Raw genomic sequence first — 23977 nt, 5'->3', positions numbered from 1 at the left:
TGGAAGCATTTGTCTTTGCCTTTGCAATACCACAGAAGCAATGCATGGTCAATGTACAGCAATGACACACCTGTGTGAACAGCCAGGAGACCCCCCCCCCCCCCCATGTTATGTTACATAGTTACATAGTTAGTACGGTCGAAAAAAGACATATGTCCATCAAGTTCAACCAGGGAATTAAGGGGTAGGGGTGTGGCGCGATATTGGGGAAGGGATGAGATTTTATATTTCTTCATAAGCATTAATCTTATTTTGTCAATTAGGAACATTCAGCACCCACCCGCTATCAAGGCAGCTGCCTATCATGTCATGCCCTACCTGCACAGGTGTGCTGGCTACTCAAATGATCCAATTAAGGAGGCCATTTAGTCAGCAGCAGCAGAAGTCCTGTGCCTGGACGCTCCAACAACAGCCAGACACAAGCAGAAGCAGAAGCAGCAGAAGCAGCAGCAGCACCACCTTTTGTTTTTTGGCTGCAGCAGCAGCAAGGCCCACAGGGCTGGCTAGCTGGCTAGCCAGCAAGCAGGTAGCAATGAAAGTAGGAATCTTTCTTTTTAACCCTGTAAGGGGGTGGTGCACTGTACCCGAAGATACTGCCATATCGGGTCAATGCATAGGGCGACGGAAGCAAGCTTCGAAATCGGCCCCCGTTCTCAAAAATCCATTTAATATATGGTCCCCAGATAGGGGACGTATCAGATATTAAACTGATAAGAACAGATACTACACTTGATCTTAGCCAAAAGGCCGAGAAGCGATAACCGTGAAAGGGGCGGGCCCAACAAGGTGCCCTTCATGGGCACTATCACTGCTTGCTGTCAGGGAGGCTGCCAGACAATTTTCCATGCACACTCTGGGCTGGGGGGCAGTCAACCACCAGTACACACAGCAGAACCTAAACCCATACCATTATTGCTAAGCAGCAAGACAGGGGCCCATTGCACTCCCACGGGGCCTTTTTAAATGCAATCCATAACCCGGATTTGCCAGGAACCCTTCTTACTCCTCCTACTTGCATGTGACACTGGGCTTAGGATCTGCATAGGAAACACACACACAAGCACACACCTACCTTTGTTGCCTGCAGATGCCTCCTTGGCTGTCCCCAAACGGTATCAAACCAACACCCACGGGAAGCTGTAAGCATAGAGGACATGGTTCTAGGTGACATCACAAATCCCTATGGTTACATACACAACAAAGCTGGGTTGTTGTTGTTTACACTCTGCAAGGCCTGTGGAAGTGAGTGACATCATAGCACTGTAGTTCTGAGGGTTCTAGATGGATGCAACAATCTCCTGTTGCTTCTATGAAGGCCATAATAGACGACATCACCAAACAGCTCCATAGTCACATACACAGCAAAGGAGAGATGTTGTTTACACCTAGTGATGTCAGTGGTATTGAGTGACATCACAGCACAGTGCTAAGGCTCCTGGGCCTGGACACAGCAGCGGCTGCAATATCTCAACGGAGAATACGTTTATATATATGTGTGTGTGTGCGCGTATATATATATATATATATATATATATATATATATATATATATATTTCTCCGCCGAAATCACTTTTAAACCCATTTCCACCTTTTTTTCCCTTCTCTTCCTCTTACTTTTTTTTCACGTTTTTTTACGTTTTTCTCCTTTTCGCCTCTTTTCTGGGCGTATTATTCTTCTTTTTCTTCTTTTTTTTCGTCTAATGCATACCCCATCAGTGCAGCAATGCTTATTCAATACCGCCAGCAGATGGAGACACTGGGGGATAATTTTCTAAGGATTTATACTGATTTTTCCTGTCTGAATTTGTCGCACAGAAAGTTGCAGGCCAAATATGTGTGACATTTCTGCGACTTTAGCTTCTAGAGCATTTTTACAACATTATACATAGGTGCTGAATACATAAAAAGCGACTGTTCAGCGACAGACAAGTCGCATCGGCTGAAAGTAGGCCAGAATGTCAGTCCATGTTGGAGCAGGTTTAGATACAGTCTAAAGTATAGATCTCAAAGTCTGTGCACAGAATTTAGCAAGGGCCTCGCACCTTCTGATGCATCAGGTAGGTGCACAATAGCATAGCCTAACCCTCTGTACTTTGGTCTATATTGATGCGGGACATAGACAGCCAGCTGATGACCAATCCATTAGTGCAATGGATGGCTGGAAGCATTTGTCTTTGCCTTTGCAATACCACAGAAGCAATGCATGGTCAATGTACAGCAATGACACACCTGTGTGAACAGCCAGGAGACCCCCCCCCCCCCCCCCATGTTATGTTACATAGTTACATAGTTAGTACGGTCGAAAAAAGACATATGTCCATCAAGTTCAACCAGGGAATTAAGGGGTAGGGGTGTGGCGCGATATTGGGGAAGGGATGAGATTTTATATTTCTTCATAAGCATTAATCTTATTTTGTCAATTAGGAACATTCAGCACCCACCCGCTATCAAGGCAGCTGCCTATCATGTCATGCCCTACCTGCACAGGTGTGCTGGCTACTCAAATGATCCAATTAAGGAGGCCATTTAGTCAGCAGCAGCAGAAGTCCTGTGCCTGGACGCTCCAACAGCGGCCAGACACAAGCAGAAGCAGAAGCAGCAGAAGCAGCAGCAGCACCACCTTTTGTTTTTTGGCTGCAGCAGCAGCAAGGCCCACAGGGCTGGCTAGCTGGCTAGCCAGCAAGCAGGTAGCAATGAAAGTAGGAATCTTTCTTTTTAACCCTGTAAGGGGGTGGTGCACTGTACCCGAAGATACTGCCATATCGGGTCAATGCATAGGGCGACGGAAGCAAGCTTCGAAATCGGCCCCCGTTCTCAAAAATCCATTTAATATATGGTCCCCAGATAGGGGACGTATCAGATATTAAACTGATAAGAACAGATACTACACTTGATCTTAGCCAAAAGGCCGAGAAGCAATAACCGTGAAAGGGGCGGGCCCAACAAGGTGCCCTTCATGGGCACTATCACTGCTTGCTGTCAGGGAGGCTGCCAGACAATTTTCCATGCACACTCTGGGCTGGGGGGCAGTCAACCACCAGTACACACAGCAGAACCTAAACCCATACCATTATTGCTAAGCAGCAAGACAGGGGCCCATTGCACTCCCACGGGGCCTTTTTAAATGCAATCCATAACCCGGATTTGCCAGGAACCCTTCTTACTCCTCCTACTTGCATGTGACACTGGGCTTAGGATCTGCATAGGAAACACACACACAAGCACACACCTACCTTTGTTGCCTGCAGATGCCTCCTTGGCTGTCCCCAAACGGTATCAAACCAACACCCACGGGAAGCTGTAAGCATAGAGGACATGCCTGCACCCCATTGGACTTACCTGTGTGGGTTAAATCCGGGTTATTTGACAACCTATGGCGGTGATGGTTCTGCTCAGGCAGAGCAGTGCTGATGCTCCTCATAAAGCTGTCGCTGCTGTGAAGGTTCTAGGTGACATCACAAATCCCTATGGTTACATACACAACAAAGCTGGGTTGTTGTTGTTTACACTCTGCAAGGCCTGTGGAAGTGAGTGACATCATAGCACTGTAGTTCTGAGGGTTCTAGATGGATGCAACAATCTCCTGTTGCTTCTATGAAGGCCATAATAGACGACATCACCAAACAGCTCCATAGTCACATACACAGCAAAGGAGAGATGTTGTTTACACCTAGTGATGTCAGTGGTATTGAGTGACATCACAGCACAGTGCTAAGGCTCCTGGGCCTGGACACAGCAGCGGCTGCAATATCTCAACGGAGAATACGTTTATATATATGTGTGTGTGTGCGCGTATATATATATATATATATATATATATATATATATATATATATATATATATGTATATTTCTCCGCCGAAATCACTTTTAAACCCATTTCCACCTTTTTTTCCCTTCTCTTCCTCTTACTTTTTTTTCACGTTTTTTTACGTTTTTCTCCTTTTCGCCTCTTTTCTGGGCGTATTATTCTTCTTTTTCTTCTTTTTTTTCGTCTAATGCATACCCCATCAGTGCAGCAATGCTTATTCAATACCGCCAGCAGATGGAGACACTGGGGGATAATTTTCTAAGGATTTATACTGATTTTTCCTGTCTGAATTTGTCGCACAGAAAGTTGCAGGCCAAATATGTGTGACATTTCTGCGACTTTAGCTTCTAGAGCATTTTTACAACATTATACATAGGTGCTGAATACATAAAAAGCGACTGTTCAGCGACAGACAAGTCGCATCGGCTGAAAGTAGGCCAGAATGTCAGTCCATGTTGGAGCAGGTTTAGATACAGTCTAAAGTATAGATCTCAAAGTCTGTGCACAGAATTTAGCAAGGGCCTCGCACCTTCTGATGCATCAGGTAGGTGCACAATAGCATAGCCTAACCCTCTGTACTTTGGTCTATATTGATGCGGGACATAGACAGCCAGCTGATGACCAATCCATTAGTGCAATGGATGGCTGGAAGCATTTGTCTTTGCCTTTGCAATACCACAGAAGCAATGCATGGTCAATGTACAGCAATGACACACCTGTGTGAACAGCCAGGAGACCCCCCCCCCCCCCCCCCATGTTATGTTACATAGTTACATAGTTAGTACGGTCGAAAAAAGACATATGTCCATCAAGTTCAACCAGGGAATTAAGGGGTAGGGGTGTGGCGCGATATTGGGGAAGGGATGAGATTTTATATTTCTTCATAAGCATTAATCTTATTTTGTCAATTAGGAACATTCAGCACCCACCCGCTATCAAGGCAGCTGCCTATCATGTCATGCCGTACCTGCACAGGTGTGCTGGCTACTCAAATGATCCAATTAAGGAGGCCATTTAGTCAGCAGCAGCAGAAGTCCTGTGCCTGGACGCTCCAACAGCGGCCAGACACAAGCAGAAGCAGAAGCAGCAGAAGCAGCAGCAGCACCACCTTTTGTTTTTTGGCTGCAGCAGCAGCAAGGCCCACAGGGCTGGCTAGCTGGCTAGCCAGCAAGCAGGTAGCAATGAAAGTAGGAATCTTTCTTTTTAACCCTGTAAGGGGGTGGTGCACTGTACCCGAAGATACTGCCATATCGGGTCAATGCATAGGGCGACGGAAGCAAGCTTCGAAATCGGCCCCCGTTCTCAAAAATCCATTTAATATATGGTCCCCAGATAGGGGACGTATCAGATATTAAACTGATAAGAACAGATACTACACTTGATCTTAGCCAAAAGGCCGAGAAGCGATAACCGTGAAAGGGGCGGGCCCAACAAGGTGCCCTTCATGGGCACTATCACTGCTTGCTGTCAGGGAGGCTGCCAGACAATTTTCCATGCACACTCTGGGCTGGGGGGCAGTCAACCACCAGTACACACAGCAGAACCTAAACCCATACCATTATTGCTAAGCAGCAAGACAGGGGCCCATTGCACTCCCACGGGGCCTTTTTAAATGCAATCCATAACCCGGATTTGCCAGGAACCCTTCTTACTCCTCCTACTTGCATGTGACACTGGGCTTAGGATCTGCATAGGAAACACACACACAAGCACACACCTACCTTTGTTGCCTGCAGATGCCTCCTTGGCTGTCCCCAAACGGTATCAAACCAACACCCACGGGAAGCTGTAAGCATAGAGGACATGCCTGCACCCCATTGGACTTACCTGTGTGGGTTAAATCCGGGTTATTTGACAACCTATGGCGGTGATGGTTCTGCTCAGGCAGAGCAGTGCTGATGCTCCTCATAAAGCTGTCGCTGCTGTGAAGGTTCTAGGTGACATCACAAATCCCTATGGTTACATACACAACAAAGCTGGGTTGTTGTTGTTTACACTCTGCAAGGCCTGTGGAAGTGAGTGACATCATAGCACTGTAGTTCTGAGGGTTCTAGATGGATGCAACAATCTCCTGTTGCTTCTATGAAGGCCATAATAGACGACATCACCAAACAGCTCCATAGTCACATACACAGCAAAGGAGAGATGTTGTTTACACCTAGTGATGTCAGTGGTATTGAGTGACATCACAGCACAGTGCTAAGGCTCCTGGGCCTGGACACAGCAGCGGCTGCAATATCTCAACGGAGAATACGTTTATATATATGTGTGTGTGTGCGCGTATATATATATATATATATATATATATATATATATATATATATATTTCTCCGCCGAAATCACTTTTAAACCCATTTCCACCTTTTTTTCCCTTCTCTTCCTCTTACTTTTTTTTCACGTTTTTTTTACGTTTTTCTCCTTTTCGCCTCTTTTCTGGGCGTATTATTCTTCTCTGTACTTTGGTCTATATTGATGCGGGACATAGACAGCCAGCTGATGACCAATCCATTAGTGCAATGGATGGCTGGAAGCATTTGTCTTTGCCTTTGCAATACCACAGAAGCAATGCATGGTCAATGTACAGCAATGACACACCTGTGTGAACAGCCAGGAGACCCCCCCCCCCCCCCCATGTTATGTTACATAGTTACATAGTTAGTACGGTCGAAAAAAGACATATGTCCATCAAGTTCAACCAGGGAATTAAGGGGTAGGGGTGTGGCGCGATATTGGGGAAGGGATGAGATTTTATATTTCTTCATAAGCATTAATCTTATTTTGTCAATTAGGAACATTCAGCACCCACCCGCTATCAAGGCAGCTGCCTATCATGTCATGCCCTACCTGCACAGGTGTGCTGGCTACTCAAATGATCCAATTAAGGAGGCCATTTAGTCAGCAGCAGCAGAAGTCCTGTGCCTGGACGCTCCAACAACAGCCAGACACAAGCAGAAGCAGAAGCAGCAGAAGCAGCAGCAGCACCACCTTTTGTTTTTTGGCTGCAGCAGCAGCAAGGCCCACAGGGCTGGCTAGCTGGCTAGCCAGCAAGCAGGTAGCAATGAAAGTAGGAATCTTTCTTTTTAACCCTGTAAGGGGGTGGTGCACTGTACCCGAAGATACTGCCATATCGGGTCAATGCATAGGGCGACGGAAGCAAGCTTCGAAATCGGCCCCCGTTCTCAAAAATCCATTTAATATATGGTCCCCAGATAGGGGACGTATCAGATATTAAACTGATAAGAACAGATACTACACTTGATCTTAGCCAAAAGGCCGAGAAGCGATAACCGTGAAAGGGGCGGGCCCAACAAGGTGCCCTTCATGGGCACTATCACTGCTTGCTGTCAGGGAGGCTGCCAGACAATTTTCCATGCACACTCTGGGCTGGGGGGCAGTCAACCACCAGTACACACAGCAGAACCTAAACCCATACCATTATTGCTAAGCAGCAAGACAGGGGCCCATTGCACTCCCACGGGGCCTTTTTAAATGCAATCCATAACCCGGATTTGCCAGGAACCCTTCTTACTCCTCCTACTTGCATGTGACACTGGGCTTAGGATCTGCATAGGAAACACACACACAAGCACACACCTACCTTTGTTGCCTGCAGATGCCTCCTTGGCTGTCCCCAAACGGTATCAAACCAACACCCACGGGAAGCTGTAAGCATAGAGGACATGGTTCTAGGTGACATCACAAATCCCTATGGTTACATACACAACAAAGCTGGGTTGTTGTTGTTTACACTCTGCAAGGCCTGTGGAAGTGAGTGACATCATAGCACTGTAGTTCTGAGGGTTCTAGATGGATGCAACAATCTCCTGTTGCTTCTATGAAGGCCATAATAGACGACATCACCAAACAGCTCCATAGTCACATACACAGCAAAGGAGAGATGTTGTTTACACCTAGTGATGTCAGTGGTATTGAGTGACATCACAGCACAGTGCTAAGGCTCCTGGGCCTGGACACAGCAGCGGCTGCAATATCTCAACGGAGAATACGTTTATATATATGTGTGTGTGTGCGCGTATATATATATATATATATATATATATATATATATATATATATATATATATATATATTTCTCCGCCGAAATCACTTTTAAACCCATTTCCACCTTTTTTTCCCTTCTCTTCCTCTTACTTTTTTTTCACGTTTTTTTACGTTTTTCTCCTTTTCGCCTCTTTTCTGGGCGTATTATTCTTCTTTTTCTTCTTTTTTTTCGTCTAATGCATACCCCATCAGTGCAGCAATGCTTATTCAATACCGCCAGCAGATGGAGACACTGGGGGATAATTTTCTAAGGATTTATACTGATTTTTCCTGTCTGAATTTGTCGCACAGAAAGTTGCAGGCCAAATATGTGTGACATTTCTGCGACTTTAGCTTCTAGAGCATTTTTACAACATTATACATAGGTGCTGAATACATAAAAAGCGACTGTTCAGCGACAGACAAGTCGCATCGGCTGAAAGTAGGCCAGAATGTCAGTCCATGTTGGAGCAGGTTTAGATACAGTCTAAAGTATAGATCTCAAAGTCTGTGCACAGAATTTAGCAAGGGCCTCGCACCTTCTGATGCATCAGGTAGGTGCACAATAGCATAGCCTAACCCTCTGTACTTTGGTCTATATTGATGCGGGACATAGACAGCCAGCTGATGACCAATCCATTAGTGCAATGGATGGCTGGAAGCATTTGTCTTTGCCTTTGCAATACCACAGAAGCAATGCATGGTCAATGTACAGCAATGACACACCTGTGTGAACAGCCAGGAGACCCCCCCCCCCCCCCCCATGTTATGTTACATAGTTACATAGTTAGTACGGTCGAAAAAAGACATATGTCCATCAAGTTCAACCAGGGAATTAAGGGGTAGGGGTGTGGCGCGATATTGGGGAAGGGATGAGATTTTATATTTCTTCATAAGCATTAATCTTATTTTGTCAATTAGGAACATTCAGCACCCACCCGCTATCAAGGCAGCTGCCTATCATGTCATGCCCTACCTGCACAGGTGTGCTGGCTACTCAAATGATCCAATTAAGGAGGCCATTTAGTCAGCAGCAGCAGAAGTCCTGTGCCTGGACGCTCCAACAGCGGCCAGACACAAGCAGAAGCAGAAGCAGCAGAAGCAGCAGCAGCACCACCTTTTGTTTTTTGGCTGCAGCAGCAGCAAGGCCCACAGGGCTGGCTAGCTGGCTAGCCAGCAAGCAGGTAGCAATGAAAGTAGGAATCTTTCTTTTTAACCCTGTAAGGGGGTGGTGCACTGTACCCGAAGATACTGCCATATCGGGTCAATGCATAGGGCGACGGAAGCAAGCTTCGAAATCGGCCCCCGTTCTCAAAAATCCATTTAATATATGGTCCCCAGATAGGGGACGTATCAGATATTAAACTGATAAGAACAGATACTACACTTGATCTTAGCCAAAAGGCCGAGAAGCAATAACCGTGAAAGGGGCGGGCCCAACAAGGTGCCCTTCATGGGCACTATCACTGCTTGCTGTCAGGGAGGCTGCCAGACAATTTTCCATGCACACTCTGGGCTGGGGGGCAGTCAACCACCAGTACACACAGCAGAACCTAAACCCATACCATTATTGCTAAGCAGCAAGACAGGGGCCCATTGCACTCCCACGGGGCCTTTTTAAATGCAATCCATAACCCGGATTTGCCAGGAACCCTTCTTACTCCTCCTACTTGCATGTGACACTGGGCTTAGGATCTGCATAGGAAACACACACACAAGCACACACCTACCTTTGTTGCCTGCAGATGCCTCCTTGGCTGTCCCCAAACGGTATCAAACCAACACCCACGGGAAGCTGTAAGCATAGAGGACATGCCTGCACCCCATTGGACTTACCTGTGTGGGTTAAATCCGGGTTATTTGACAACCTATGGCGGTGATGGTTCTGCTCAGGCAGAGCAGTGCTGATGCTCCTCATAAAGCTGTCGCTGCTGTGAAGGTTCTAGGTGACATCACAAATCCCTATGGTTACATACACAACAAAGCTGGGTTGTTGTTGTTTACACTCTGCAAGGCCTGTGGAAGTGAGTGACATCATAGCACTGTAGTTCTGAGGGTTCTAGATGGATGCAACAATCTCCTGTTGCTTCTATGAAGGCCATAATAGACGACATCACCAAACAGCTCCATAGTCACATACACAGCAAAGGAGAGATGTTGTTTACACCTAGTGATGTCAGTGGTATTGAGTGACATCACAGCACAGTGCTAAGGCTCCTGGGCCTGGACACAGCAGCGGCTGCAATATCTCAACGGAGAATACGTTTATATATATGTGTGTGTGTGCGCGTATATATATATATATATATATATATATATATATATATATATATATTTCTCCGCCGAAATCACTTTTAAACCCATTTCCACCTTTTTTTCCCTTCTCTTCCTCTTACTTTTTTTTCACGTTTTTTTACGTTTTTCTCCTTTTCGCCTCTTTTCTGGGCGTATTATTCTTCTTTTTCTTCTTTTTTTTCGTCTAATGCATACCCCATCAGTGCAGCAATGCTTATTCAATACCGCCAGCAGATGGAGACACTGGGGGATAATTTTCTAAGGATTTATACTGATTTTTCCTGTCTGAATTTGTCGCACAGAAAGTTGCAGGCCAAATATGTGTGACATTTCTGCGACTTTAGCTTCTAGAGCATTTTTACAACATTATACATAGGTGCTGAATACATAAAAAGCGACTGTTCAGCGACAGACAAGTCGCATCGGCTGAAAGTAGGCCAGAATGTCAGTCCATGTTGGAGCAGGTTTAGATACAGTCTAAAGTATAGATCTCAAAGTCTGTGCACAGAATTTAGCAAGGGCCTCGCACCTTCTGATGCATCAGGTAGGTGCACAATAGCATAGCCTAACCCTCTGTACTTTGGTCTATATTGATGCGGGACATAGACAGCCAGCTGATGACCAATCCATTAGTGCAATGGATGGCTGGAAGCATTTGTCTTTGCCTTTGCAATACCACAGAAGCAATGCATGGTCAATGTACAGCAATGACACACCTGTGTGAACAGCCAGGAGACCCCCCCCCCCCCCCCATGTTATGTTACATAGTTACATAGTTAGTACGGTCGAAAAAAGACATATGTCCATCAAGTTCAACCAGGGAATTAAGGGGTAGGGGTGTGGCGCGATATTGGGGAAGGGATGAGATTTTATATTTCTTCATAAGCATTAATCTTATTTTGTCAATTAGGAACATTCAGCACCCACCCGCTATCAAGGCAGCTGCCTATCATGTCATGCCCTACCTGCACAGGTGTGCTGGCTACTCAAATGATCCAATTAAGGAGGCCATTTAGTCAGCAGCAGCAGAAGTCCTGTGCCTGGACGCTCCAACAGCGGCCAGACACAAGCAGAAGCAGAAGCAGCAGAAGCAGCAGCAGCAGCACCACCTTTTGTTTTTTGGCTGCAGCAGCAGCAAGGCCCACAGGGCTGGCTAGCTGGCTAGCCAGCAAGCAGGTAGCAATGAAAGTAGGAATCTTTCTTTTTAACCCTGTAAGGGGGTGGTGCACTGTACCCGAAGATACTGCCATATCGGGTCAATGCATAGGGCGACGGAAGCAAGCTTCGAAATCGGCCCCCGTTCTCAAAAATCCATTTAATATATGGTCCCCAGATAGGGGACGTATCAGATATTAAACTGATAAGAACAGATTTTTTTTTTTAAGTTAGCCCTCAGAACTCACTCAGAGTTCCAAGATCTTATTTGGAACTCAATTTTGTGTTCATCATCAGGTAACATGTTTTTATTTCTTTTCTTAAACACTAATGAAACAAAATAGAACATTTAAAAACAAAATAAGAAACAACATAAAATAGCAAAACCAAACATTACTTTCTAATTAAGCAAAACCAAATTAGAAGGTCATCCCCTTCCTCCATGCAAACACCATTAGAAAGTCTATCAGTCCTCGACTGATATTGCCATTTGCTATATCTTTCTTAACTTGAGACGCCAACCAGCCTGGAATTTTATACGTTTCAACAAAACGGTTCATGTCTGCCTTGAAAGAAAAATAGACTTTATCCCGAGCTTCTTCCTCCCGGTTCTTCAAGCCTATCTTTAGATCCATCATATCTTTGTCAAACGTTTTTCTTTCTGCTTCCGACAAATTTTCCAACAAACCACCAAGCACACCAAAATACTGCACTGGCACATACACTTCCTCCTCTCTCTTCTTCTTCTGCTCTGTAGGTCTTCTAGTTGGAACCTGCTCCACTTCTGGTTCTTTCACTTCAGCTGGTTCCTCTCTGCTTCTTTTTACAGCTTCCTTTTTCTCTGAATTTTTCTCAGACTTTTTCTTAGGACACGAGCCAAGCAGATGGCCCTCCTCACCACACAGATGGCATTTCCTTTTCTTTTGACAATTTTCCACGTCGTGACCCTCCTCTTGACACTTGAAACACCACAAAAACGTGCAATCCTCCTTTCTGTGACCGTACTGTTTACATTTGCGGCAAAAATCTTGCATGCCAGAAAAATACAGATCCCCGTTCACAGAACCAATTTTAAACCGTCCTGGGGGGATCACTAACTTGCCATCTGCCATTTTAAATTTCACATGGAACCTCCACTTGGTGGTCCATAGTCCATATTGATTAAATACCTTGCCTTTAGGCAGAACACTGTCACAGAATCGAGACAAAAAGGTAACGATATCCTCCTCCGAAGTATATGGGCTATACATCCTTATAGTCACCAATCGTTCTCTACGTGGGAAATGTGGAACTATCTCCACCCCTTCCAAAACCGGACATACCTTCTTTTGCTGCAATATGTTCCAAAATGACTCATAGTCCTCTTCAGAAGCCAGCACCACGTCGTAGTATCCACTTCTGGGAAACTCAAGCATGGATAGGATTTGCTCCCTCTTGACTTCCAGCAACTTAAACAGCACTTCTTCCACGACAAAGACAAGGCCTCTTTCCTTCTTCCGGACATCGAGCAGGGAAATACGAACTCCATTCCGAAGTCTCGCAAAAGGCGGCACGCCTTCCGAAGAAAAACCGCAATCTTCCTCCATGTCCATGATGTCCAGACACCTCCCCCACCGAAGTAGGTAGGTGGGGATCGCCTCCCGTTGTCTGGGGACTAAGCCGGCTCCCTGATAGCAGCAGGGGGGTGAAGTCCCTCCGTTAAGAAGGACGATCCCCCCAGGCAAAGGAGCCGGGTACCCCAGACACCCTCTGGCCAGACCAAGTGAGCAGAACTACACTCGATCTTAGCCAAAAGGCCGAGAAGCGATAACCGTGAAAGGGGCGGGCCCAACAAGGTGCCCTTCATGGGCACTATCACTGCTTGCTGTCAGGGAGGCTGCCAGACAATTTTCCATGCACACTCTGGGCTGGGGGGCAGTCAACCACCAGTACACACAGCAGAACCTAAACCCATACCATTATTGCTAAGCAGCAAGACAGGGGCCCATTGCACTCCCACGGGGCCTTTTTAAATGCAATCCATAACCCGGATTTGCCAGGAACCCTTCTTACTCCTCCTACTTGCATGTGACACTGGGCTTAGGATCTGCATAGGAAACACACACACAAGCACACACCTACCTTTGTTGCCTGCAGATGCCTCCTTGGCTGTCCCCAAACGGTATCAAACCAACACCCACGGGAAGCTGTAAGCATAGAGGACATGCCTGCACCCCATTGGACTTACCTGTGTGGGTTAAATCCGGGTTATTTGACAACCTATGGCGGTGATGGTTCTGCTCAGGCAGAGCAGTGCTGATGCTCCTCATAAAGCTGTCGCTGCTGTGAAGGTTCTAGGTGACATCACAAATCCCTATGGTTACATACACAACAAAGCTGGGTTGTTGTTGTTTACACTCTGCAAGGCCTGTGGAAGTGAGTGACATCATAGCACTGTAGTTCTGAGGGTTCTAGATGGATGCAACAATCTCCTGTTGCTTCTATGAAGGCCATAATAGACGACATCACCAAACAGCTCCATAGTCACATACACAGCAAAGGAGAGATGTTGTTTACACCTAGTGATGTCAGTGGTATTGAGTGACATCACAGCACAGTGCTAAGGCTCCTGGGCCTGGACACAGCAGCGGCTGCAATATCTCAACGGAGAATACGTTTATATATATGTGTGTGTGTGCGCGTATATATATATATATATATATATATATATATATATATATATATATATATTTCTCCGCCGAAATCACTTTTAAACCCATTTCCACCTTTTTTTCCCTTCTCTTCCTCTTACTTTTTTTTCACGTTTTTTTACGTTTTTCTCCTTTTCGCCTCTTTTCTGGGCGTATTATTCTTCTTTTTCTTCTTTTTTTTCGTCTAATGCATACCCCATCAGTGCAGCAATGCTTATTCAATACCGCCAGCAGATGGAGACACTGGGGGATAATTTTCTAAGGATTTATACTGATTTTTCCTGTCTGAATTTGTCGCACAGAAAGTTGCAGGCCAAATATGTGTGACATTTCTGCGACTTTAGCTTCTAGAGCATTTTTACAACATTATACATAGGTGCTGAATACATAAAAAGCGACTGTTCAGCGACAGACAAGTCGCATCGGCTGAAAGTAGGCCAGAATGTCAGTCCATGTTGGAGCAGGTTTAGATACAGTCTAAAGTATAGATCTCAAAGTCTGTGCACAGAATTTAGCAAGGGCCTCGCACCTTCTGATGCATCAGGTAGGTGCACAATAGCATAGCCTAACCCTCTGTACTTTGGTCTATATTGATGCGGGACATAGACAGCCAGCTGATGACCAATCCATTAGTGCAATGGATGGCTGGAAGCATTTGTCTTTGCCTTTGCAATACCACAGAAGCAATGCATGGTCAATGTACAGCAATGACACACCTGTGTGAACAGCCAGGAGACCCCCCATGTTATGTTACATAGTTACATAGTTAGTACGGTCGAAAAAAGACATATGTCCATCAAGTTCAACCAGGGAATTAAGGGGTAGGGGTGTGGCGCGATATTGGGGAAGGGATGAGATTTTATATTTCTTCATAAGCATTAATCTTATTTTGTCAATTAGGAACATTCAGCACCCACCCGCTATCAAGGCAGCTGCCTATCATGTCATGCCCTACCTGCACAGGTGTGCTGGCTACTCAAATGATCCAATTAAGGAGGCCATTTAGTCAGCAGCAGCAGAAGTCCTGTGCCTGGACGCTCCAACAGCGGCCAGACACAAGCAGAAGCAGAAGCAGCAGAAGCAGCAGCAGCACCACCTTTTGTTTTTTGGCTGCAGCAGCAGCAAGGCCCACAGGGCTGGCTAGCTGGCTAGCCAGCAAGCAGGTAGCAATGAAAGTAGGAATCTTTCTTTTTAACCCTGTAAGGGGGTGGTGCACTGTACCCGAAGATACTGCCATATCGGGTCAATGCATAGGGCGACGGAAGCAAGCTTCGAAATCGGCCCCCGTTCTCAAAAATCCATTTAATATATGGTCCCCAGATAGGGGACGTATCAGATATTAAACTGATAAGAACAGATACTACACTTGATCTTAGCCAAAAGGCCGAGAAGCGATAACCGTGAAAGGGGCGGGCCCAACAAGGTGCCCTTCATGGGCACTATCACTGCTTGCTGTCAGGGAGGCTGCCAGACAATTTTCCATGCACACTCTGGGCTGGGGGGCAGTCAACCACCAGTACACACAGCAGAACCTAAACCCATACCATTATTGCTAAGCAGCAAGACAGGGGCCCATTGCACTCCCACGGGGCCTTTTTAAATGCAATCCATAACCCGGATTTGCCAGGAACCCTTCTTACTCCTCCTACTTGCATGTGACACTGGGCTTAGGATCTGCATAGGAAACACACACACAAGCACACACCTACCTTTGTTGCCTGCAGATGCCTCCTTGGCTGTCCCCAAACGGTATCAAACCAACACCCACGGGAAGCTGTAAGCATAGAGGACATGCCTGCACCCCATTGGACTTACCTGTGTGGGTTAAATCCGGGTTATTTGACAACCTATGGCGGTGATGGTTCTGCTCAGGCAGAGCAGTGCTGATGCTCCTCATAAAGCTGTCGCTGCTGTGAAGGTTCTAGGTGACATCACAAATCCCTATGGTTACATACACAACAAAGCTGGGTTGTTGTTGTTTACACTCTGCAAGGCCTGTGGAAGTGAGTGACATCATAGCACTGTAGTTCTGAGGGTTCTAGATGGATGCAACAATCTCCTGTTGCTTCTATGAAGGCCATAATAGACGACATCACCAAACAGCTCCATAGTCACATACACAGCAAAGGAGAGATGTTGTTTACACCTAGTGATGTCAGTGGTATTGAGTGACATCACAGCACAGTGCTAAGGCTCCTGGGCCTGGACACAGCAGCGGCTGCAAAATCTTAACGGAGAATACGTTTATATATATGTTTGTGTGTGCGCGTATATATATATATATATATATATATATATATATATATATATATATTTCTCCGCCGAAATCACTTTTAAACCCATTTCCACCTTTTTTTCCCTTCTCTTCCTCTTACTTTTTTTTCACGTTTTTTTACGTTTTTCTCCTTTTCGCCTCTTTTCTGGGCGTATTATTCTTCTTTTTCTTCTTTTTTTTCGTCTAATGCATACCCCATCAGTGCAGCAATGCTTATTCAATACCGCCAGCAGATGGAGACACTGGGGGATAATTTTCTAAGGATTTATACTGATTTTTCCTGTCTGAATTTGTCGCACAGAAAGTTGCAGGCCAAATATGTGTGACATTTCTGCGACTTTAGCTTCTAGAGCATTTTTACAACATTATACATAGGTGCTGAATACATAAAAAGCGACTGTTCAGCGACAGACAAGTCGCATCGGCTGAAAGTAGGCCAGAATGTCAGTCCATGTTGGAGCAGGTTTAGATACAGTCTAAAGTATAGATCTCAAAGTCTGTGCACAGAATTTAGCAAGGGCCTCGCACCTTCTGATGCATCAGGTAGGTGCACAATAGCATAGCCTAACCCTCTGTACTTTGGTCTATATTGATGCGGGACATAGACAGCCAGCTGATGACCAATCCATTAGTGCAATGGATGGCTGGAAGCATTTGTCTTTGCCTTTGCAATACCACAGAAACAATGCATGGTCAATGTACAGCAATGACACACCTGTGTGAACAGCCAGGAGACCCCCCCCCCCCCCCCCATGTTATGTTACATAGTTACATAGTTAGTACGGACGAAAAAAGACATATGTCCATCAAGTTCAACCAGGGAATTAAGGGGTAGGGGTGTGGCGCGATATTGGGGAAGGGATGAGATTTTATATTTCTTCATAAGCATTAATCTTATTTTGTCAATTAGGAACATTCAGCACCCACCCGCTATCAAGGCAGCTGCCTATCATGTCATGCCCTACCTGCACAGGTGTGCTGGCTACTCAAATGATCCAATTAAGGAGGCCATTTAGTCAGCAGCAGCAGAAGTCCTGTGCCTGGACGCTCCAACAGCGGCCAGACACAAGCAGAAGCAGAAGCAGCAGAAGCAGCAGCAGCACCACCTTTTGTTTTTTGGCTTCAGCAGCAGCAAGGCCCACAGGGCTGGCTAGCCAGCAAGCAGGTAGCAATGAAAGTAGGAATCTTTCTTTTTAACCCTGTAAGGGGGTGGTGCACTGTACCCGAAGATACTGCCATATCGGGTCAATGCATAGGGCGACGGAAGCAAGCTTCGAAATCGGCCCCCGTTCTCAAAAATCCATTTAATATATGGTCCCCAGATAGGGGACGTATCAGATATTAAACTGATAAGAACAGATACTACACTTGATCTTAGCCAAAAGGCCGAGAAGCGATAACCGTGAAAGGGGCGGGCCCAACAAGGTGCCCTTCATGGGCACTATCACTGCTTGCTGTCAGGGAGGCTGCCAGACAATTTTCCATGCACACTCTGGGCTGGGGGGCAGTCAACCACCAGTACACACAGCAGAACCTAAACCCATACCATTATTGCTAAGCAGCAAGACAGGGGCCCATTGCACTCCCACGGGGCCTTTTTAAATGCAATCCATAACCCGGATTTGCCAGGAACCCTTCTTACTCCTCCTACTTGCATGTGACACTGGGCTTAGGATCTGCATAGGAAACACACACACAAGCACACACCTACCTTTGTTGCCTGCAGATGCCTCCTTGGCTGTCCCCAAACGGTATCAAACCAACACCCACGGGAAGCTGTAAGCATAGAGGACATGCCTGCACCCCATTGGATTTACCTGTGTGGGTTAAATCCGGGTTATTTGACAACCTATGGCGGTGATGGTTCTGCTCAGGCAGAGCAGTGCTGATGCTCCTCATAAAGCTGTCGCTGCTGTGAAGGTTCTAGGTGACATCACAAATCCCTATGGTTACATACACAACAAAGCTGGGTTGTTGTTGTTTACACTCTGCAAGGCCTGTGGAAGTGAGTGACATCATAGCACTGTAGTTCTGAGGGTTCTAGATGGATGCAACAATCTCCTGTTGCTTCTATGAAGGCCATAATAGACGACATCACCAAACAGCTCCATAGTCACATACACAGCAAAGGAGAGATGTTGTTTACACCTAGTGATGTCAGTGGTATTGAGTGACATCACAGCACAGTGCTAAGGCTCCTGGGCCTGGACACAGCAGCGGCTGCAATATCTCAACGGAGAATACGTTTATATATATGTGTGTGTGTGCGCGTATATATATATATATATATATATATATATATATATATTTCTCCGCCGAAATCACTTTTAAACCCATTTCCACCTTTTTTTCCCTTCTCTTCCTCTTACTTTTTTTTCACGTTTTTTTACGTTTTTCTCCTTTTCGCCTCTTTTCTGGGCGTATTATTCTTCTTTTTCTTCTTTTTTTTCGTCTAATGCATACCCCATCAGTGCAGCAATGCTTATTCAATACCGCCAGCAGATGGAGACACTGGGGGATAATTTTCTAAGGATTTATACTGATTTTTCCTGTCTGAATTTGTCGCACAGAAAGTTGCAGGCCAAATATGTGTGACATTTCTGCGACTTTAGCTTCTAGAGCATTTTTACAACATTATACATAGGTGCTGAATACATAAAAAGCGACTGTTCAGCGACAGACAAGTCGCATCGGCTGAAAGTAGGCCAGAATGTCAGTCCATGTTGGAGCAGGTTTAGATACAGTCTAAAGTATAGATCTCAAAGTCTGTGCACAGAATTTAGCAAGGGCCTCGCACCTTCTGATGCATCAGGTAGGTGCACAATAGCATAGCCTAACCCTCTGTACTTTGGTCTATATTGATGCGGGACATAGACAGCCAGCTGATGACCAATCCATTAGTGCAATGGATGGCTGGAAGCATTTGTCTTTGCCTTTGCAATACCACAGAAGCAATGCATGGTCAATGTACAGCAATGACACACCTGTGTGAACAGCCAGGAGACCCCCCCCCCCCCCCCCCCATGTTATGTTACATAGTTACATAGTTAGTACGGTCGAAAAAAGACATATGTCCATCAAGTTCAACCAGGGAATTAAGGGGTAGGGGTGTGGCGCGATATTGGGGAAGGGATGAGATTTTATATTTCTTCATAAGCATTAATCTTATTTTGTCAATTAGGAACATTCAGCACCCACCCGCTATCAAGGCAGCTGCCTATCATGTCATGCCCTACCTGCACAGGTGTGCTGGCTACTCAAATGATCCAATTAAGGAGGCCATTTAGTCAGCAGCAGCAGAAGTCCTGTGCCTGGACGCTCCAACAGCGGCCAGACACAAGCAGAAGCAGAAGCAGCAGAAGCAGCAGAAGCAGCAGCAGCAGCACCACCTTTTGTTTTTTGGCTGCAGCAGCAGCAAGGCCCACAGGGCTGGCTAGCTGGCTAGCCAGCAAGCAGGTAGCAATGAAAGTAGGAATCTTTCTTTTTAACCCTGTAAGGGGGTGGTGCACTGTACCCGAAGATACTGCCATATCGGGTCAATGCATAGGGCGACGGAAGCAAGCTTCGAAATCGGCCCCCGTTCTCAAAAATCCATTTAATATATGGTCCCCAGATAGGGGACGTATCAGATATTAAACTGATAAGAACAGATACTACACTTGATCTTAGCCAAAAGGCCGAGAAGCGATAACCGTGAAAGGGGCGGGCCCAACAAGGTGCCCTTCATGGGCACTATCACTGCTTGCTGTCAGGGAGGCTGCCAGACAATTTTCCATGCACACTCTGGGCTGGGGGGCAGTCAACCACCAGTACACACAGCAGAACCTAAACCCATACCATTATTGCTAAGCAGCAAGACAGGGGCCCATTGCACTCCCACGGGGCCTTTTTAAATGCAATCCATAACCCGGATTTGCCAGGAACCCTTCTTACTCCTCCTACTTGCATGTGACACTGGGCTTAGGATCTGCATAGGAAACACACACACAAGCACACACCTACCTTTGTTGCCTGCAGATGCCTCCTTGGCTGTCCCCAAACGGTATCAAACCAACACCCACGGGAAGCTGTAAGCATAGAGGACATGCCTGCACCCCATTGGACTTACCTGTGTGGGTTAAATCCGGGTTATTTGACAACCTATGGCGGTGATGGTTCTGCTCAGGCAGAGCAGTGCTGATGCTCCTCATAAAGCTGTCGCTGCTGTGAAGGTTCTAGGTGACATCACAAATCCCTATGGTTACATACACAACAAAGCTGGGTTGTTGTTGTTTACACTCTGCAAGGCCTGTGGAAGTGAGTGACATCATAGCACTGTAGTTCTGAGGGTTCTAGATGGATGCAACAATCTCCTGTTGCTTCTATGAAGGCCATAATAGACGACATCACCAAACAGCTCCATAGTCACATACACAGCAAAGGAGAGATGTTGTTTACACCTAGTGATGTCAGTGGTATTGAGTGACATCACAGCACAGTGCTAAGGCTCCTGGGCCTGGACACAGCAGCGGCTGCAATATCTCAACGGAGAATACGTTTATATATATGTGTGTGTGTGCGCGTATATATATATATATATATATATATATATATATATATATATATATTTCTCCGCCGAAATCACTTTTAAACCCATTTCCACCTTTTTTTCCCTTCTCTTCCTCTTACTTTTTTTTCACGTTTTTTTACGTTTTTCTCCTTTTCGCCTCTTTTCTGGGCGTATTATTCTTCTTTTTCTTCTTTTTTTTCGTCTAATGCATACCCCATCAGTGCAGCAATGCTTATTCAATACCGCCAGCAGATGGAGACACTGGGGGATAATTTTCTAAGGATTTATACTGATTTTTCCTGTCTGAATTTGTCGCACAGAAAGTTGCAGGCCAAATATGTGTGACATTTCTGCGACTTTAGCTTCTAGAGCATTTTTACAACATTATACATAGGTGCTGAATACATAAAAAGCGACTGTTCAGCGACAGACAAGTCGCATCGGCTGAAAGTAGGCCAGAATGTCAGTCCATGTTGGAGCAGGTTTAGATACAGTCTAAAGTATAGATCTCAAAGTCTGTGCACAGAATTTAGCAAGGGCCTCGCACCTTCTGATGCATCAGGTAGGTGCACAATAGCATAGCCTAACCCTCTGTACTTTGGTCTATATTGATGCGGGACATAGACAGCCAGCTGATGACCAATCCATTAGTGCAATGGATGGCTGGAAGCATTTGTCTTTGCCTTTGCAATACCACAGAAGCAATGCATGGTCAATGTACAGCAATGACACACCTGTGTGAACAGCCAGGAGACCCCCCCCCCCCCCCCATGTTATGTTACATAGTTACATAGTTAGTACGGTCGAAAAAAGACATATGTCCATCAAGTTCAACCAGGGAATTAAGGGGTAGGGGTGTGGCGCGATATTGGGGAAGGGATGAGATTTTATATTTCTTCATAAGCATTAATCTTATTTTGTCAATTAGGAACATTCAGCACCCACCCGCTATCAAGGCAGCTGCCTATCATGTCATGCCCTACCTGCACAGGTGTGCTGGCTACTCAAATGATCCAATTAAGGAGGCCATTTAGTCAGCAGCAGCAGAAGTCCTGTGCCTGGACGCTCCAACAGGGGCCAGACACAAGCAGAAGCAGCAGAAGCAGCAGCAGCACCACCTTTTGTTTTTTGGCTGCAGCAGCAGCAAGGCCCACAGGGCTGGCTAGCTGGCTAGCCAGCAAGCAGGTAGCAATGAAAGTAGGAATCTTTCTTTTTAACCCTGTAAGGGGGTGGTGCACTGTACCCGAAGATACTGCCATATCGGGTCAATGCATAGGGCGACGGAAGCAAGCTTCGAATTCGGCCCCCGTTCTCAAAAATCCATTTAATATATGGTCCCCAGATAGGGGACGTATCAGATATTAAACTGATAAGAACAGATACTACACTTGATCTTAGCCAAAAGGCCGAGAAGCGATAACCGTGAAAGGGGCGGGCCCAACAAGGTGCCCTTCATGGGCACTATCACTGCTTGCTGTCAGGGAGGCTGCCAGACAATTTTCCATGCACACTCTGGGCTGGGGGGCAGTCAACCACCAGTACACACAGCAGAACCTAAACCCATACCATTATTGCTAAGCAGCAAGACAGGGGCCCATTGCACTCCCACGGGGCCTTTTTAAATGCAATCCATAACCCGGATTTGCCAGGAACCCTTCTTACTCCTCCTACTTGCATGTGACACTGGGCTTAGGATCTGCATAGGAAACACACACACAAGCACACACCTACCTTTGTTGCCTGCAGATGCCTCCTTGGCTGTCCCCAAACGGTATCAAACCAACACCCACGGGAAGCTGTAAGCATAGAGGACATGCCTGCACCCCATTGGACTTACCTGTGTGGGTTAAATCCGGGTTATTTGACAACCTATGGCGGTGATGGTTCTGCTCAGGCAGAGCAGTGCTGATGCTCCTCATAAAGCTGTCGCTGCTGTGAAGGTTCTAGGTGACATCACAAATCCCTATGGTTACATACACAACAAAGCTGGGTTGTTGTTGTTTACACTCTGCAAGGCCTGTGGAAGTGAGTGACATCATAGCACTGTAGTTCTGAGGGTTCTAGATGGATGCAACAATCTCCTGTTGCTTCTATGAAGGCCATAATAGACGACATCACCAAACAGCTCCATAGTCACATACACAGCAAAGGAGAGATGTTGTTTACACCTAGTGATGTCAGTGGTATTGAGTGACATCACAGCACAGTGCTAAGGCTCCTGGGCCTGGACACAGCAGCGGCTGCAATATCTCAACGGAGAATACGTTTATATATATGTGTGTGTGTGTGCGCGTATATATATATATATATATATATATATATATATATATATATATATATATATATTTCTCCGCCGAAATCACTTTTAAACCCATTTCCACCTTTTTTTCCCTTCTCTTCCTCTTACTTTTTTTTCACGTTTTTTTTACGTTTTTCTCCTTTTCGCCTCTTTTCTGGGCGTATTATTCTTCTTTTTCTTCTTTTTTTTCGTCTAATGCATACCCCATCAGTGCAGCAATGCTTATTCAATACCGCCAGCAGATGGAGACACTGGGGGATAATTTTCTAAGGATTTATACTGATTTTTCCTGTCTGAATTTGTCGCACAGAAAGTTGCAGGCCAAATATGTGTGACATTTCTGCGACTTTAGCTTCTAGAGCATTTTTACAACATTATACATAGGTGCTGAATACATAAAAAGCGACTGTTCAGCGACAGACAAGTCGCATCGGCTGAAAGTAGGCCAGAATGTCAGTCCATGTTGGAGCAGGTTTAGAGACAGTCTAAAGTATAGATCTCAAAGTCTGTGCACAGAATTTAGCAAGGGCCTCGCACCTTCTGATGCATCAGGTAGGTGCACAATAGCATAGCCTAACCCTCTGTACTTTGGTCTATATTGATGCGGGACATAGACAGCCAGCTGATGACCAATCCATTAGTGCAATGGATGGCTGGAAGCATTTGTCTTTGCCTTTGCAATACCACAGAAGCAATGCATGGTCAATGTACAGCAATGACACACCTGTGTGAACAGCCAGGAGACCCCCCCCCCCCCATGTTATGTTACATAGTTACATAGTTAGTACGGTCGAAAAAAGACATATGTCCATCAAGTTCAACCAGGGAATTAAGGGGTAGGGGTGTGGCGCGATATTGGGGAA

General features: G+C 45.8%; 10 non-coding genes across 10 annotated transcripts; all 10 read right to left on the bottom strand.

Annotated features, from left to right (window-relative positions):
• Positions 1-568: 568 nt before the first annotated feature.
• LOC130305469 (U2 spliceosomal RNA) lies at positions 569-759 on the bottom strand. Its single transcript, XR_008855046.1, has one exon. It is a non-coding gene; the product is annotated as a U2 spliceosomal RNA (small nuclear RNA).
• Positions 760-2729: 1970 nt separating this feature from the next.
• LOC130305498 (U2 spliceosomal RNA) lies at positions 2730-2920 on the bottom strand. The gene has a single exon (XR_008855076.1). It is a non-coding gene; the product is annotated as a U2 spliceosomal RNA (small nuclear RNA).
• A 2107-nt stretch (positions 2921-5027) lies between these two features.
• LOC130305468 (U2 spliceosomal RNA) lies at positions 5028-5218 on the bottom strand. The gene has a single exon (XR_008855045.1). It is a non-coding gene; the product is annotated as a U2 spliceosomal RNA (small nuclear RNA).
• Positions 5219-6904: 1686 nt separating this feature from the next.
• On the bottom strand, positions 6905-7095 carry LOC130305467 (U2 spliceosomal RNA). The gene has a single exon (XR_008855044.1). It is a non-coding gene; the product is annotated as a U2 spliceosomal RNA (small nuclear RNA).
• Positions 7096-9077: 1982 nt separating this feature from the next.
• Positions 9078-9268, bottom strand: LOC130305497 (U2 spliceosomal RNA). Its single transcript, XR_008855075.1, has one exon. It is a non-coding gene; the product is annotated as a U2 spliceosomal RNA (small nuclear RNA).
• Positions 9269-11364: 2096 nt separating this feature from the next.
• On the bottom strand, positions 11365-11557 carry LOC130305501 (U2 spliceosomal RNA). Its single transcript, XR_008855079.1, has one exon. It is a non-coding gene; the product is annotated as a U2 spliceosomal RNA (small nuclear RNA).
• Positions 11558-15196: 3639 nt separating this feature from the next.
• On the bottom strand, positions 15197-15387 carry LOC130305466 (U2 spliceosomal RNA). The gene has a single exon (XR_008855043.1). It is a non-coding gene; the product is annotated as a U2 spliceosomal RNA (small nuclear RNA).
• Positions 15388-17473: 2086 nt separating this feature from the next.
• On the bottom strand, positions 17474-17664 carry LOC130305465 (U2 spliceosomal RNA). The gene has a single exon (XR_008855042.1). It is a non-coding gene; the product is annotated as a U2 spliceosomal RNA (small nuclear RNA).
• Positions 17665-19764: 2100 nt separating this feature from the next.
• LOC130305464 (U2 spliceosomal RNA) lies at positions 19765-19955 on the bottom strand. Its single transcript, XR_008855041.1, has one exon. It is a non-coding gene; the product is annotated as a U2 spliceosomal RNA (small nuclear RNA).
• A 2087-nt stretch (positions 19956-22042) lies between these two features.
• LOC130305471 (U2 spliceosomal RNA) lies at positions 22043-22233 on the bottom strand. The gene has a single exon (XR_008855048.1). It is a non-coding gene; the product is annotated as a U2 spliceosomal RNA (small nuclear RNA).
• Between the last annotated feature and the right edge of the window lie 1744 nt (positions 22234-23977).

The sequence above is a fragment of the Hyla sarda genome, unplaced genomic scaffold, assembly GCF_029499605.1.
Source record: "Hyla sarda isolate aHylSar1 unplaced genomic scaffold, aHylSar1.hap1 scaffold_1311, whole genome shotgun sequence".
Classification (NCBI taxonomy): Eukaryota; Metazoa; Chordata; class Amphibia; order Anura; family Hylidae; genus Hyla; species Hyla sarda.
The sequence above is the reverse complement of the archived record's forward strand: the minus strand, read 5'-3'. Positions and strand labels throughout refer to the sequence as shown.